General features: G+C 39.4%; 1 long non-coding RNA gene across 1 annotated transcript; it reads right to left on the minus strand.

The window, feature by feature from the left end:
• Nucleotides 1-3,007: 3,007 nt before the first annotated feature.
• LOC121669350 lies at nt 3,008-11,960 on the minus strand. Its single transcript, XR_006017734.1, has 3 exons — nt 11,855-11,960; nt 4,671-4,830; nt 3,008-3,302 (listed from the first exon to the last, which is right to left on the minus strand). It is a non-coding gene; the product is annotated as an uncharacterized LOC121669350 (long non-coding RNA).
• Nucleotides 11,961-12,626: the final 666 nt, after the last annotated feature.

A 12,626-nucleotide genomic window follows, 5' to 3' on the forward strand; every position in this document is an offset into this window, starting at 1 on the left:
CTCTGAGCTCCTGCCCTTTGAACAAGGTTTCCTTGTTCTCATTTGGCATTTTGTTTGCTCTAAATATGACTTTAAAGCTGGAAAGTTGCTGATCGCTCTTGATGAGCTCACTTTGAAGAAAAGACTCCCACCAGGACTTCAGAGGATCATAAACACTTCTCAGACTATGCTGGGTGTTTGTATCAGCAGTCCCAGCTGCTCCCTGTGAGCAGTGGCAGCCTGAGGGTGCCATTCCTGCAGCCCATCCAACCCTTGACTCAGTCTGGAAGGGCTTGAGGCATGGGGATGGTTATAACTGATGGATATAACTCTTCCTTCCCTCCCAGTCCTGAATTTGACACTTTTCTCCACTCAGGCAGGAATAATTGGATGATTAGGGGCTGTCCCTGGATCATACAGACTGATGTAAAGATTCCAGATCCAATGCAGGTGCTGCAAACATCACCACTCTGGCCCTGAGAGCAGTCAGACTTTGCTTCTCCAGCTGCTTAAAATACCTGTCTGCACAATTTTTCCTCCATTTATGAACCCTTCCTCTGTTCCCAGCATCTGGGTTTCAAACTCATACATCATTGCGTTGCCTGTAGTTTTCTTTAGGCTTTGACATGTTAGTGAATCTAATGTCAATTAAACTGCTGGAAATGTCAGCATTTTAATTTCCTGGGAAGCTGCTTGCTTCTCAATACATTCTAATCTTGAATTTCAGCTTTTTTTTTTCAGGCCTAGACCTTTCCTAAGTACACACGGACAAAAGCTCTAAATTATCCTGTGGTTTGGTGATTCTGAGCAAAATGTGCCCTGGGGCTTAGCCTGAGAACATCAACTCATTTTCTTTAGTGACCCGAGACAGATAACCAGAGGCTGGGTTTCCAAAGGTGAAAGGCTGTTGTCACTAAGCCACTGCAGCAACTTAATTGAATGTTTTCTCCCAGCACCAGCAGCAAAGGCTGCTCTTACTATTTGTTCAGTGTTGGGATTAGGATGGAGTATTTGCCTGACTTGTCTCTGAACAAAAACTGTAAAAGAAAGAAAAAAAAAAGTTTGCAATTGCTTATTGAGTGCCATCCTGACATATCCAAGGGTCATTTGTACAGTCTTCCAGTCACTCTGGGTCAAACCTCATTTCTGCTTTGGTAAATCACACCCAGGATGGCTTTGTTGCATGTTATGACCTGCCCCACATCCCCAGATCATCAAACATATGAATTAAATAGCACAAACTCCATAGAGACTTTTATTTATTTTTCTTTTTTCCTACAGAGCTCTTGCATATTTTATTGGGTTTTCCCCTTTTTTTTTCTTCCCAATCGAAGACACATATAAAGGCTTAATTCATAATATTTTGTTTCCATTAGGTTTGGAATGGAATTGGGTGTTTAGCTGAGAGGGGAACCTGGAGAAGGAGTCACCAGGATGTTCATTAATTTCCCAGCAGGGCCATGCAGAGCAGTTCACAGCCTAAACCTGAGAACATTTGCTTTTCTTCCCCGCCCCTTTGCATGCACACCCTCCTAATGGAGATGGAGGAGAGATAATCAGAGAGGGAACAGGCAGCTCTTCACCATTTGTGAGACTAATGAGCCCCTTCATTTAGTCTCATTATAAATATGCCACCTCTGGCACCAGCCTTTGGTTCTGTTCCTAGCTACATCAACATCAATTGTGAGGCACACTGATGCATCACTAACACACACGACAGCCAAACCTCTCCTTTTCAGCACGTTTTTGTCTTTGTACTGTCTGAGACCTTCCCTTCTTCACTGCTCCCCCTCTGAGAGGCAGAGAAGCCCAGACCAAGAAGTAATGAGACTATTAATTAGAGCTTCTCTAAAGGAAACCTATCCTGACTGGGTGTTGTCTCTGTTTCAGCCTTTGTTCCAGCCATGTTCTGTGAGATTAATACTTGTTTACATGGATTAATAGAATAAAATCATATCTCCAGCTAGGAAAAAAAAAAACCACCAGCCTGGGTAAAAAGCCTGATTATTCCTGAGGTGGACAGTCGGGGTTCATTTTGTGGAGACACAACTGTTTTGTCTTCTTTGCTCCTCTTTTCTTTTTTAAAAACCCTGTTTTAAGGCAGTTTGTGAGTGCAGCAAGGGAGAGACACAGAAGTGTTACGTAGGCTGCTCATCAATTTGGGCTCTTCACACGCTATCCAGGTCATGGGGGTGGGAATCTGTTTCCTCAGCAATTTAGAGGTCTGGCTGAAATGAATCTGTGGTCTCCTGTCTAAGAAAATGCATCCCTCTGTTGAGATTTTATAGTTTTACCACAGGAATTGAGGGCTGAGCAGATAATGCCTGATTTTAGCTCAATTAATTTCTGCATTGCAAAATGAAGATGTAACCACAGTGCAGATGAACAATGCAACGCTAGGTTATGTTCCACTGTCGTGGATCAAAGTAAAAGTTGTCCAGGACATCAAGCTGTTGATTTGATCATTACTGTTTATGTAGTGCCTTTTTAATCTAAAAAAACCCTAAATCAAAGCTGATTATACTCTTACTGTCTGCAAAATATCTTAGGGAGACACCTTTCTCTGATATTAATGACACAATGCTTTTAACTATCTGATCTTTTAAGAAATAAGATCCTTTAACCTCTCAAGTAACATTATATTATTTTAGTTTCCCTGTTAGCAACCACAAGATCTAGCTGAAGTGAACAAGATCTAGCTGAAGGTTAGAAAAACAATTCCCTTAAAGCTTTTAAAAGAATAAAAACCTGGAAACCAATGTCATGAATTTTTCCAAAATGTTAAAAGATCAATTATTTTTTTGAATTATCAATAATTTTCCAAGCAACTTTGTATGTATACCCTTTTTTTCCTTAAAGTATGCAGCGTATACCAGAAGTTTGGTTTTGAATAAAAACAGATATCCTCAAGCAGAAATAAATACAACTGCTCAAATAAATGCCATTAAAATTGTATTTTTATTAAAAGCAGCAGCTAAATATTTCCAAAATAGAAATTTCAAAATTAAAGAGAAAAACAAATGGTCAATTAAAATGAATAAATTAATTAGGTCAAGATTAATTCCTTGAGTTCAAAAATTTGGTACACTCACTCAGCAAGGAGTTTCAGTTATTTTAATGGAGTCTTACTACTAGACTTGTGAAAGTCTCTCTTGCTTGTAAAAAAGGACAAATGGTAAGTGCCAGATCTGTATTGGCAGAAGGATTCTTCCTTTCATCTTCTAAATACAGGCTGTTCTGGCTGGATCTGAAAGCCTGGCCAGGATGCAGCAGTCCCAGCCAAACACTACCTCAACATCCAAATTCTCTTTCCTGAAGGAAACCTGCAGAAAATTTAGAAAAATATAGCTAATTGGTAACCTTCTGGTTTAGGCACAATCTGGATTTAGACCAGGATGAGGAATTGAAAAAGAAATATTCTTTGTGATAATGAAGGAAAGATCTGTGCTTTCCCCTTCTCCTGGACCTCTCCAACACTCAGCTCTGCTGAACGCGATTTGCTGCTGTCTTACAGAACGGAGACAAATGTGGTTTCCTCCTCAAAAGATGCAGCTTCCCACACTTCACTACTGATGTGGAAGAAGAAAAGATCTATTTTATTTCCTTGAGCCACCTAGGTGTGGTATCTAGTCAGAAAATATCAATACACCCAACAAATGTAACCACAAATACAGACCAAGTCCTTGGGTGAGGAGGAGCTGGCAGCTGAATTCAGCCAGAATAGAGGCAGTCTTTGTGAAATTCATTGTTGGTCAGCTCAACTTTAGGGTCTTTTGGACTCTTTCTGGTCAAAGCTTTCAAGAAAGACACCTCATGGTGGTGCTTTCTAACATGCTCAAATAGCCAGGGTGTTGATCTCACCTTGGTAATTCATGGGCCTGTTACCTTCTGGCTGTACTGTCTTAATGTAACACCTGTGTTTGAGAAGTGCTTTCCATTTTTTACTGCATTTCTACTCTGAGCTACCACGTACCAAAGAACGCAGCTTGTTTCCCTAAAAAAGAATTTAAGGGTACTCTCTAGGATCTACTGCAAGGCCTTCCACTTTCATTGGCTTTGGGTAGAAAATTCATTTATTTTGCTTGACATCAGTACCGAAGTCTCCAGCTACTTTCCCATAAAAGTCTAACAAGAAGAACATTAAAGGAAGAGGCTGTTTTGTTATTCCTAGTAGCCCCAATCTGTGTCCTGCATTCTGAAATGACAAGTGATCTTTCCAATTAAAGACATTCTGCTTCCTTGTCCTTCAGCTAAGCAGAGAAAAATCCCACTGTGGATGTGACAGGTTAAAAATTTTAGTATTTTCCAAAAGAAAATTGTTAACATTCCAGCAACCTTGTTCACAAGTTTTATAGGCAGATTTCTAGGCAGCACAAATGTGTGAATCTCCTGCCCTGAGACCTCCACTGCTTCCACCCAAATTGGAGTCTTGCACCTGCCTTCCCATCTTAAAAACTGATGGAAAATCTCACATCCTATCCACAGGAAATATTGAGATAATTGTCAACCACTAAAATCTTCACACTTTGGCCTTTTTCCCTTCTTTCTGTTTTTAGATTCCTTGCACCTATTAGTAAAAAAGTACCTTTGTCAACAAGAAATTTCACCCTGTCCTTAACAAGTGTCACAAGTGTCGCAGAGAATAGGAAACAAAGCTTTGTCATAACAAAACAAAACTGAAAAATTCTTACCTCTCACTAATTTTTTATGTTTCGTGACCTCTATTGCCAAATGTAGATCTTCCAGCCAGTTTGTCAGACACGTACAGGAGATTGGAATGGAGCCATGTCGAAAACCTTTGTATCAGACAGAATAATGCAAAGAAATCTGAAAGCGGTCCAGCTCAAAGCTCTGCAAATAAAAGGAATAGTGAAAGAGGGGGATATTAGGTGGTCTGGCTGAAAATAAAAGGGTTTTTTTATTTCTCTAAAATCCTCCAATTCAATTTATTTAAGCAGAAAAGATCTGGTCTTGTTTCTGTCCTTGGCTACTAAGCCACAGATGTTTAGTTGCAGAACACTTTACAACATCTATTTCACTTGACAGAAGCCATAAAACTTTCCTAACTTCCTTAACAAACTTAAAAACTACAATAAAATCTCCAAAACTAGAATTTTTGCCAAGAAACCAATACGCCACTTTCCTGACATAGAAGGAAAAAAAAATCAATAAAAGCCCCAGCTAGATCTAAGCAGGCTACTGTGTCCATCCCACAAAAAGAAGCCAAAAATGAGCAGAATCAAAAGCCTACCAGTCTGAAGGAAAAACTCTTCTCCAGCCCCAAATTTGAGAGTTCTATGGTGTGAACTGGGTAAAAAATAACAGCCAGTGCATGAAATGTTAAAGTTTTGGGAGTACTGGGAAGCTCCATCCTTTTTTCATCTCTCTGTGGCCTCTTGCAGGGGCTCAGAGGAGAATAGGGAGAGAAATGTTCCAAGGATATAAGGGAGGGAGAAGCAATGAGGGACGAAAATACTGGAAACCTTGGAAGATGGGATATTACCAAACAAACAGCATGCAAAGAGCAAGCCCAACAGTTTCAAACCCTTCTAACAACAGAATTTTTTCTCGCAGTCTCAAGAACTCCATCTTAAAATGGCTCATATTCTTCTAAACAGAAACTTCCTTCTTCTGATGATTAGTAACCTTCTAATTTTGGGTCTAAATTTATTCATTACTCCTTGATAAATAGTTATGTTTTAACTGTCTCTTCCTCTTCAGTGATAATTATCCCTCAGCCTTAGATGCATTTACCAACACCTGTTCACTCAGCTTTCTTCTGGCTATTTTCAGAACCAAGTTCTCTTTTCATAAGAGAGATAATCCATTCATTTCATCATCCCAGGAAGTTTTGTTGTGTATCAGTTTTCCTTTCATTTTTTCTTCTTCAGAAACCATGACCAGAATTATTTGTGTTTGTATTTCTTTCTATATTTTCCTAGATATTATACAATTGCACTTATGTATCTTGAACACTGTGAAAACCACATGATTTGTCCTTGAAATTTTGCAGCTCCATTCTGCAGCTCTGTCATTCTCCAAATGATCAGATCAGTCAACACACTTTTAGTCTCTTTCCCTTCCTGTCACCTCCAGCTAATGAATTCTAATTGAACCTTAAGTCCACACAGAGGTTTTTTACTATGCTCTCTAATCTTAGTATGACCTGGTTTTGCTACTCTTATAACTTTAAATAATACATTTATGCTGTCCACAGTCAAAGATGTTTCAGCTCTAAGTGCCTGAAGAGTTTGTTTGGAAAATATCATATATTTAGGTGGGTTTGGCCTATAAGAAAAGCCAAACCCACTAAATATGTTGTATCTTTCTAAACAAACTCCTTAACCAGTTTTTTAATCTGAAATGTTAATTTATTAGAACAAGATAATGCCAATAATTTATGTGTATGTATATATAGGGACCTATCTCCAAATTATCCTCATTAAGCAGTGAATGAGAGGATTTGGATTTTTTAGGGAAAAGGGCTCTGTTCAGAGTAGAATAATTAACTGACTTAAAACTAAGTTGCTGACAAGGACTTCAATTATCAGCCTCATTAACAGGGTGAGGTTATGACTCCAGGTTGGAGTAGTCAGCAAAAAGTGTTACAAGGCTGAAACAGTGTGTGCATGAGGTTTAGGTGTGTATATTTGTAAAATAAAGGTCAGGAGGGCAGAAAGTTCAGCAGAAATGTGTCCCACAGCTCAGTAATAAAATTAAAGAATTCATCTTGCTTGTGAAGATAACCTGATTTGCTATGCAGATGATTTTTTTTCCCTCCATTTTTAGAAGCATCTGAAGTCTAATTATTGTGTTCTAACTTTTATCTGAAATTGCTTCGGACTTCTGAATTTCCCCCAGATTTACTTGCAATTGCCTGGGTCTCTGCTATTCAACAGCTTGGAAATTCCATTTTCAAAAACGAAATGGCAAAGCGTCTTCATGCGGAAGAAAAGGCAGACTTTCAGTGCCACAAAGGAAGGTTTCGTTTCTATAAATACTGGCCTATTTCCCATTCAGCTGAACATGCCTGCAGTGTGGGATGCATCTCTCCACAGCAGATCACTCAGACAGTGTCACTGGGGTTTCAGATTTCCTATTGGAAATTGCCAATCAACAGATTTTCACACCCAGTTCATTTTTAGTCAGTGGCACATCATTCTGCAGTGACAAATTACAGGGAGATATTTAGGACTATGTCATAAATTCTGGCAAAAACTCCAGCAACTCTGGGTGGGCTGAGCCTAAGCTCCAATGGATACCAAGTATTTTTATATTTAACCCCCACCCCATGATAAGATATATATTTCTAGATGGATCTCTATGGCACAGCACTAATAAACATGGAAATAGAAGGGATCCAGCCCCACACATAAAAAGCTCCCAAATGCACTTAGGAGGTTTGAACTTTTCAAGGGTATGATCAAAGCTGAGAGGAGTGAATGGAAAGGCTCATATTGACATCAATGGGCTCTGGAACAGGCTTGATGTGTTGGCAGCTAGAGAGATGCTCTGAAACCATCTGAAAATAAATTCAAAGTCTGATAGGCCACTGTGGCAAAGAGATACCATTGCTTCATTCTCTGCCATGTCAGGAAATTATCTCTGAGCTGTCAGAGTGGGTTTCTCATTTTAGTGTTTGTGTTTCTCGCTCATCTCTCACCAAATGGCTTTCCTTTTGTGTGTATGACAATTGATTAGTAACAAAAAGCAACAGGGTCATACAAGTAGCACACTTTGCATCTATAATACAAAATATTCTTGCACACAGCCAAGTGTTTCAAATAATATTCACCACACAACAGAAAAAGCTGAGACAAATCAGTCTCTGCCAACATGGGGCCCATGTACTTTAGCATTCCCTTACATAACATTAGTGAGAAAATTTCAACTTTCCCCTAAGCTCTAATCCACCTTAAAAGCAGCAGTCTCATTCCAACCGATTTGGTGAGATGAATGTTATTTACACTTCAGTTTGCACCTTTTTCTAAGATTTCATAAAAGAATAAATCCACACTTCCAGGGACGGCTGTGCATGAGGAAATCTGGGGCTGTTAAGAAGAAGTGTTAGACACGTATGGGAATGTATTAGTAAGGGTCACACCTCCATCTTAAGATATTTAAGTGACAGCAAGAGCATAAAAGACAGCAGGATGGCACAGAGAGATTGATTGCATGTGGTTTTTTTCTTCTTTATAACCAGGTTTTTTAAATTGTTAAGCATCGCTCTCCAACAACCTAGACAGATCAGGCTGTCTGGGTGCACCTACATCAATAAGAAAAATAAAGCTTTGATGAAATAAATCCTTTAAATTAAATATATCATTTCCATGCTAGGGCCAGGAAACACCTCATGACAAATGCGTTGACAAAACAGAGGTTAGTTAAAGCAAAGTTGTGTTTTTCCTGGTAAAAATTCCTTAGAGCAGCCAGATGAAATTGAGGGGACTCTTTCCAAAGGTTAGGATTAGGGTAAGGAAACAATTCTGAGAAATCTACTCCAAAATAGAGCAGTGCATTGTGTCACTTTTTAATTCTAACACCTCCCTTTTTCTGCCTTTCTTCTCTCTCGTCCCAGTGTCAGTACTTTCCTCAGCCATCAGAAATGCAACACAGAAAATGTCATTACTGTGATCTCTCCAAACTGATTTGCTCATGGATCCTGCAAGCAAAACCAAAGGGATGAACCTGTTCTCTGGGGTTCAGTTACATCTGTTGCAACACTTAAATCAGTTCATGGCCTTTTACACGGCCTGATCCTCCAAAGAGCTGCTCTGGAGGATAAATCTGTTCAAACTCTGCTCTCATGGCCAGTGCTCTTGGTTTTGTTGGAGATCCCACTGTCATTTGTTTGGCACCATCAGGAGATTCCTTCAGGAGAGCTACCAGTTGGTGTTGGCTTTGCCTTTGTGACAGCAAAACAAGGTAAAATTGTCAGCCCTTAACAAAGAATCTGACTTCACTGGGAACCAAACTATTATTTTTTCTTACAGGTTTTTGGCGACTGCACATGGCTGTGCTCTCCTGGGCAAAACAATCTGGAAATGCTGTAAAGGCCACTCCTCACCACATACCAGTGCAGTCTGTGCTTGAAATCAGTTGCCTTAAAAATCAGCCTGACTCAAACTCTAAACTGCAGGAGCAAAAATAGAGCAAAGGGCTGATGCTTTTCTGGTACCACTGGGTCATGTTTGGGGAAGGCTGAGGGTTTGCCCCACTAAGAAACTCTTAGTCCAGGCTGGGATGAAGGACAACATTTGTCCTTGTTTTATCTGAGTTACCAAAGGATTCAAATGTATTGTTGAGACATTTAAAACCTTGAAACTATCTTCCCTAGTCAAATAACCCTCTTCCAATCTTTCAAGAATTTTCACACCAATTCTTCCTCATTTTCATAAAGGCAAAATAGCTTGTGTTTTCAGCACTTACAAGGTGCAAAGATCCCAAGAAAGCCCAGTTCTGGATGATGGCCCATCAGACAATCTTTTCTGGATGCCCACTTTTCTGCACCAGGACCCTGTGAACTCATGAGGTCTCACCCACAGCCTAATGGGAAATTTTATATATGAAGACTTTCATTTGTTTTGCTTTTGGGTATGAGTTTGAAAAGAATGGATTCAACAGCACAGAAATATTTTATAGGTTCATTTTTTAAAAATTAATCATTTGTTTTAAAAAAGTTCTGGAAGAATGCAAAAAGAAGGGATTTCGTATGATGTTTTTCATTTTAAGTGGGTAATTTTAAAGTGGACATCCTTGAAATGAAGCTGTTTATTTGTGTACAGCAACAAAAATGCTTTTTGTACAGAGTGAATTGGAGGCATCTTTTGATGGATAAGGGTATGACAAGTGTTGATGTTTGCGGATAGCAATCATTCTGCAGTGGATGGAAGAGAAGCAAACAGCTTGGGAGAGGAGAAGCAAGGTCTCCCTGAGGGTTTTCTCTTGTGTGACACAAATTTCCCCCACCTTTCTTGCTACAAGTACTTCTGGCTTGATTTTTTACCAGCCTGTCCAGCAGCTCCTTTCTGCCTATTCACACAGCACCACAAATCAAACAAGAGGTGTCCTATGGAAGCCAGAGATAACAAGAAGAGAGTATTTTTAGCATCAAAGTGAGTTGAACAAATGGATCGTAGCTAAGGAAGCATGACAGCCCTGCTGCCTAATTAAGAGAGACACCAAAGGTGATTTTGCAACAGAGCCAGAATTCCCACTATGCTGGGCCTTCAGATCAGGCAGATTCTTCAGCTCTCTTGTGTTACGCAACCAGAAAAAGCAGCCCAAATATCCCCCAAATTTGGCCCATACCCTGGCCCTTACCTGGCTCTGGCTCTTACCCTGATCTGAGACAGAAAATAAAAGTTTTCTTGATTTTTTTGGTTTCACTCTTTGTTTATCCTAGCATATAATCAGAACTCATTGTTTGCACTCTTTCCCTCTTTTCACTCATAAAAAATGACTAATAACTGCTGAGATGGACCATGGTGGACTGGACTGAACCCCTCCAGGTAAAGAAGAGGACTGAAACTCCCTGTCTGTAGGGGGACAGGTGACAACATTGGCACAAAAGTGGGAGAGAAACCAAAACCAGTATCAGAACTTGAGATTTTTCTCCTGTGACACCATGTGATTATGGATAAACCCTGTCCACTCTTGTGCTCTAAGGACTTTATGGGTGTGCAGATTTTTGAATACTTGTCATGGTTAACTGAAAACATACAAAGTCCTTTATTAATCTCTCCCAAATTTCCCACAGTTCTTTTTTAAGAATATTGAATGCAATTCCCTGAAATATCATTTTATAGCAGACAATTTTACCAACACAGAATTTTTCCACAAAAGAACTTGCTGTGCCTGCAAGACAGTTCTCTCCATGCTCTCTTATCCTTTGAATTCCTATTAAATTTGGTTGAACCCACACCAGTTTAAAAAGACATTTTTCTCAGTAGGCCATCCTGTTTCAGGAAGTCCTCAGCTTGCCATGGCTAAGCTTCTCTTTGGAAATTATTATCTCAGAAGCTGCTCCCCAGGGAAATTGCTGCAATCCAATCACCACAAATGTAAATTAAATCAGCATCTGATACAGCCACGGTGGTTTGTGTTTCTCGCCACTCCTCTCTCCCTTTGAGAAATGTAATTCTGAAACCACTGAAATGAATTCTACTGCCCCCCTCCCACAAGGAAATAGCTGCAATGATCTGAGGGCAGATGTATTCTGTAGGAAATGACAGTACAATTTGTTTGTGATGCTTATTTTGGTTTATGACTTCAGCAGATTCCCTTCTGCTCAGCCTCTCTCCTCCTCTGCCTTTGTCCCATATTCTCTGTAGCAGGGATAAAACTGCCAATTTCCCTTTTTGTGTGGGACCCTGTTTCCAACATCCCACGCTGAAAGTTGTACTTCCCTGCATGCAGGTTTGGGAACACTCCTCATACAAGGTGAGATGTAGAATCAGGCAGCAAAACATTTTGAACAGTTTAGGTTGTGCCTCAACTCACAGCTCTGTAAAAATTGTTCAGCTTGGAGAAGAGTGATGCTATTTAGGAAAAGCATCAGATTTCATACATTAGCAACTAATAAACCAGAACAGGGAAAGGGATAGGTGGGAAGAAGCTGAAGGAATGATGAAGAAAGTTAAAAGTCTTTGGAACTGAACATATCAAGAACAAAAGTGGGTTACCCAAAATTGTCACTTTGGACTCAGTCCTTACTCAAGTACAAATTCAGTTCCCTGTGGCATATACCTGCTTGTAAGTTTGATAATTCAGACAGAGAGCAAATAAACCAGTGAAATGCCTCCAGCTGTGTGTCCCCAGTCACTGATTGGTCTGCATCATGTGTCCAAAGGAAGCCAGTGCTAGAACAAGTTACCTTGAGGGCCTTTTAAGGTTGTTTAACAAGTATTGGGTAGCATGTAGGACAGTGCCGTTCTGTCTTCAAAATAAAAGGTCAGCTGATGTCCACATAACCTGCAGTGATGAAAACTGTGATTATTAAGAAATTTCATACCTAACATTTAAAAGCTATTCTTTTTCAATTTTCATGAAAAAGTGTTGTTCTGCTTGGTGTCAAAAATGTTACCCCTCAAAAAATGAATGATATTCAAACAGTTCCTAGAGAGAATCTTCACACCAGTTACACCTTTATACTTTGGATTTGAGTATGCAGGGTTTAAAACTGCAGTCACCAGACATAGCAGGATCTTACTTTTATGCCATTTATAAACCTTTACTTTATTCACATTGTGTCAAAGTGCATCATAACTATTATTATTAATAATATTAATAATAGCTAATCTTCAGCATTTGAGCAACTGTGATATAAAGAACAGATTAAAATTAATGTCTTCATATTCCTGAAGATCCTGTAGATCTAAAAAGATAAATTAAAATATTGGATTGTTTTTTTCCTAAATGCAAGTACACACACACACACACACATTCATTTACTTCTGCTCAGCGTGACTACAACTTTCCTTCTAAATGCACATTAGAAAGGAATGGTAAGTATTGTACAAAATATGTCTCTTGAGTTATAAGAAAACTTTTAACTAAAATTAAAATAATTAGTTGAATGTGTTCAGGCATCATCCAGGAGTTTATAATGACAGCCAGTGCTGGTGTCGCAGCATAGCACAGTGAGT

Source organism: Corvus kubaryi, unplaced genomic scaffold, assembly GCF_017639235.1.
Source record: "Corvus kubaryi isolate FWS band 111438036 unplaced genomic scaffold, C.kubaryi_AGA036_p1.0 37391, whole genome shotgun sequence".
NCBI classification, from domain to species: domain Eukaryota; kingdom Metazoa; phylum Chordata; class Aves; order Passeriformes; family Corvidae; genus Corvus; species Corvus kubaryi.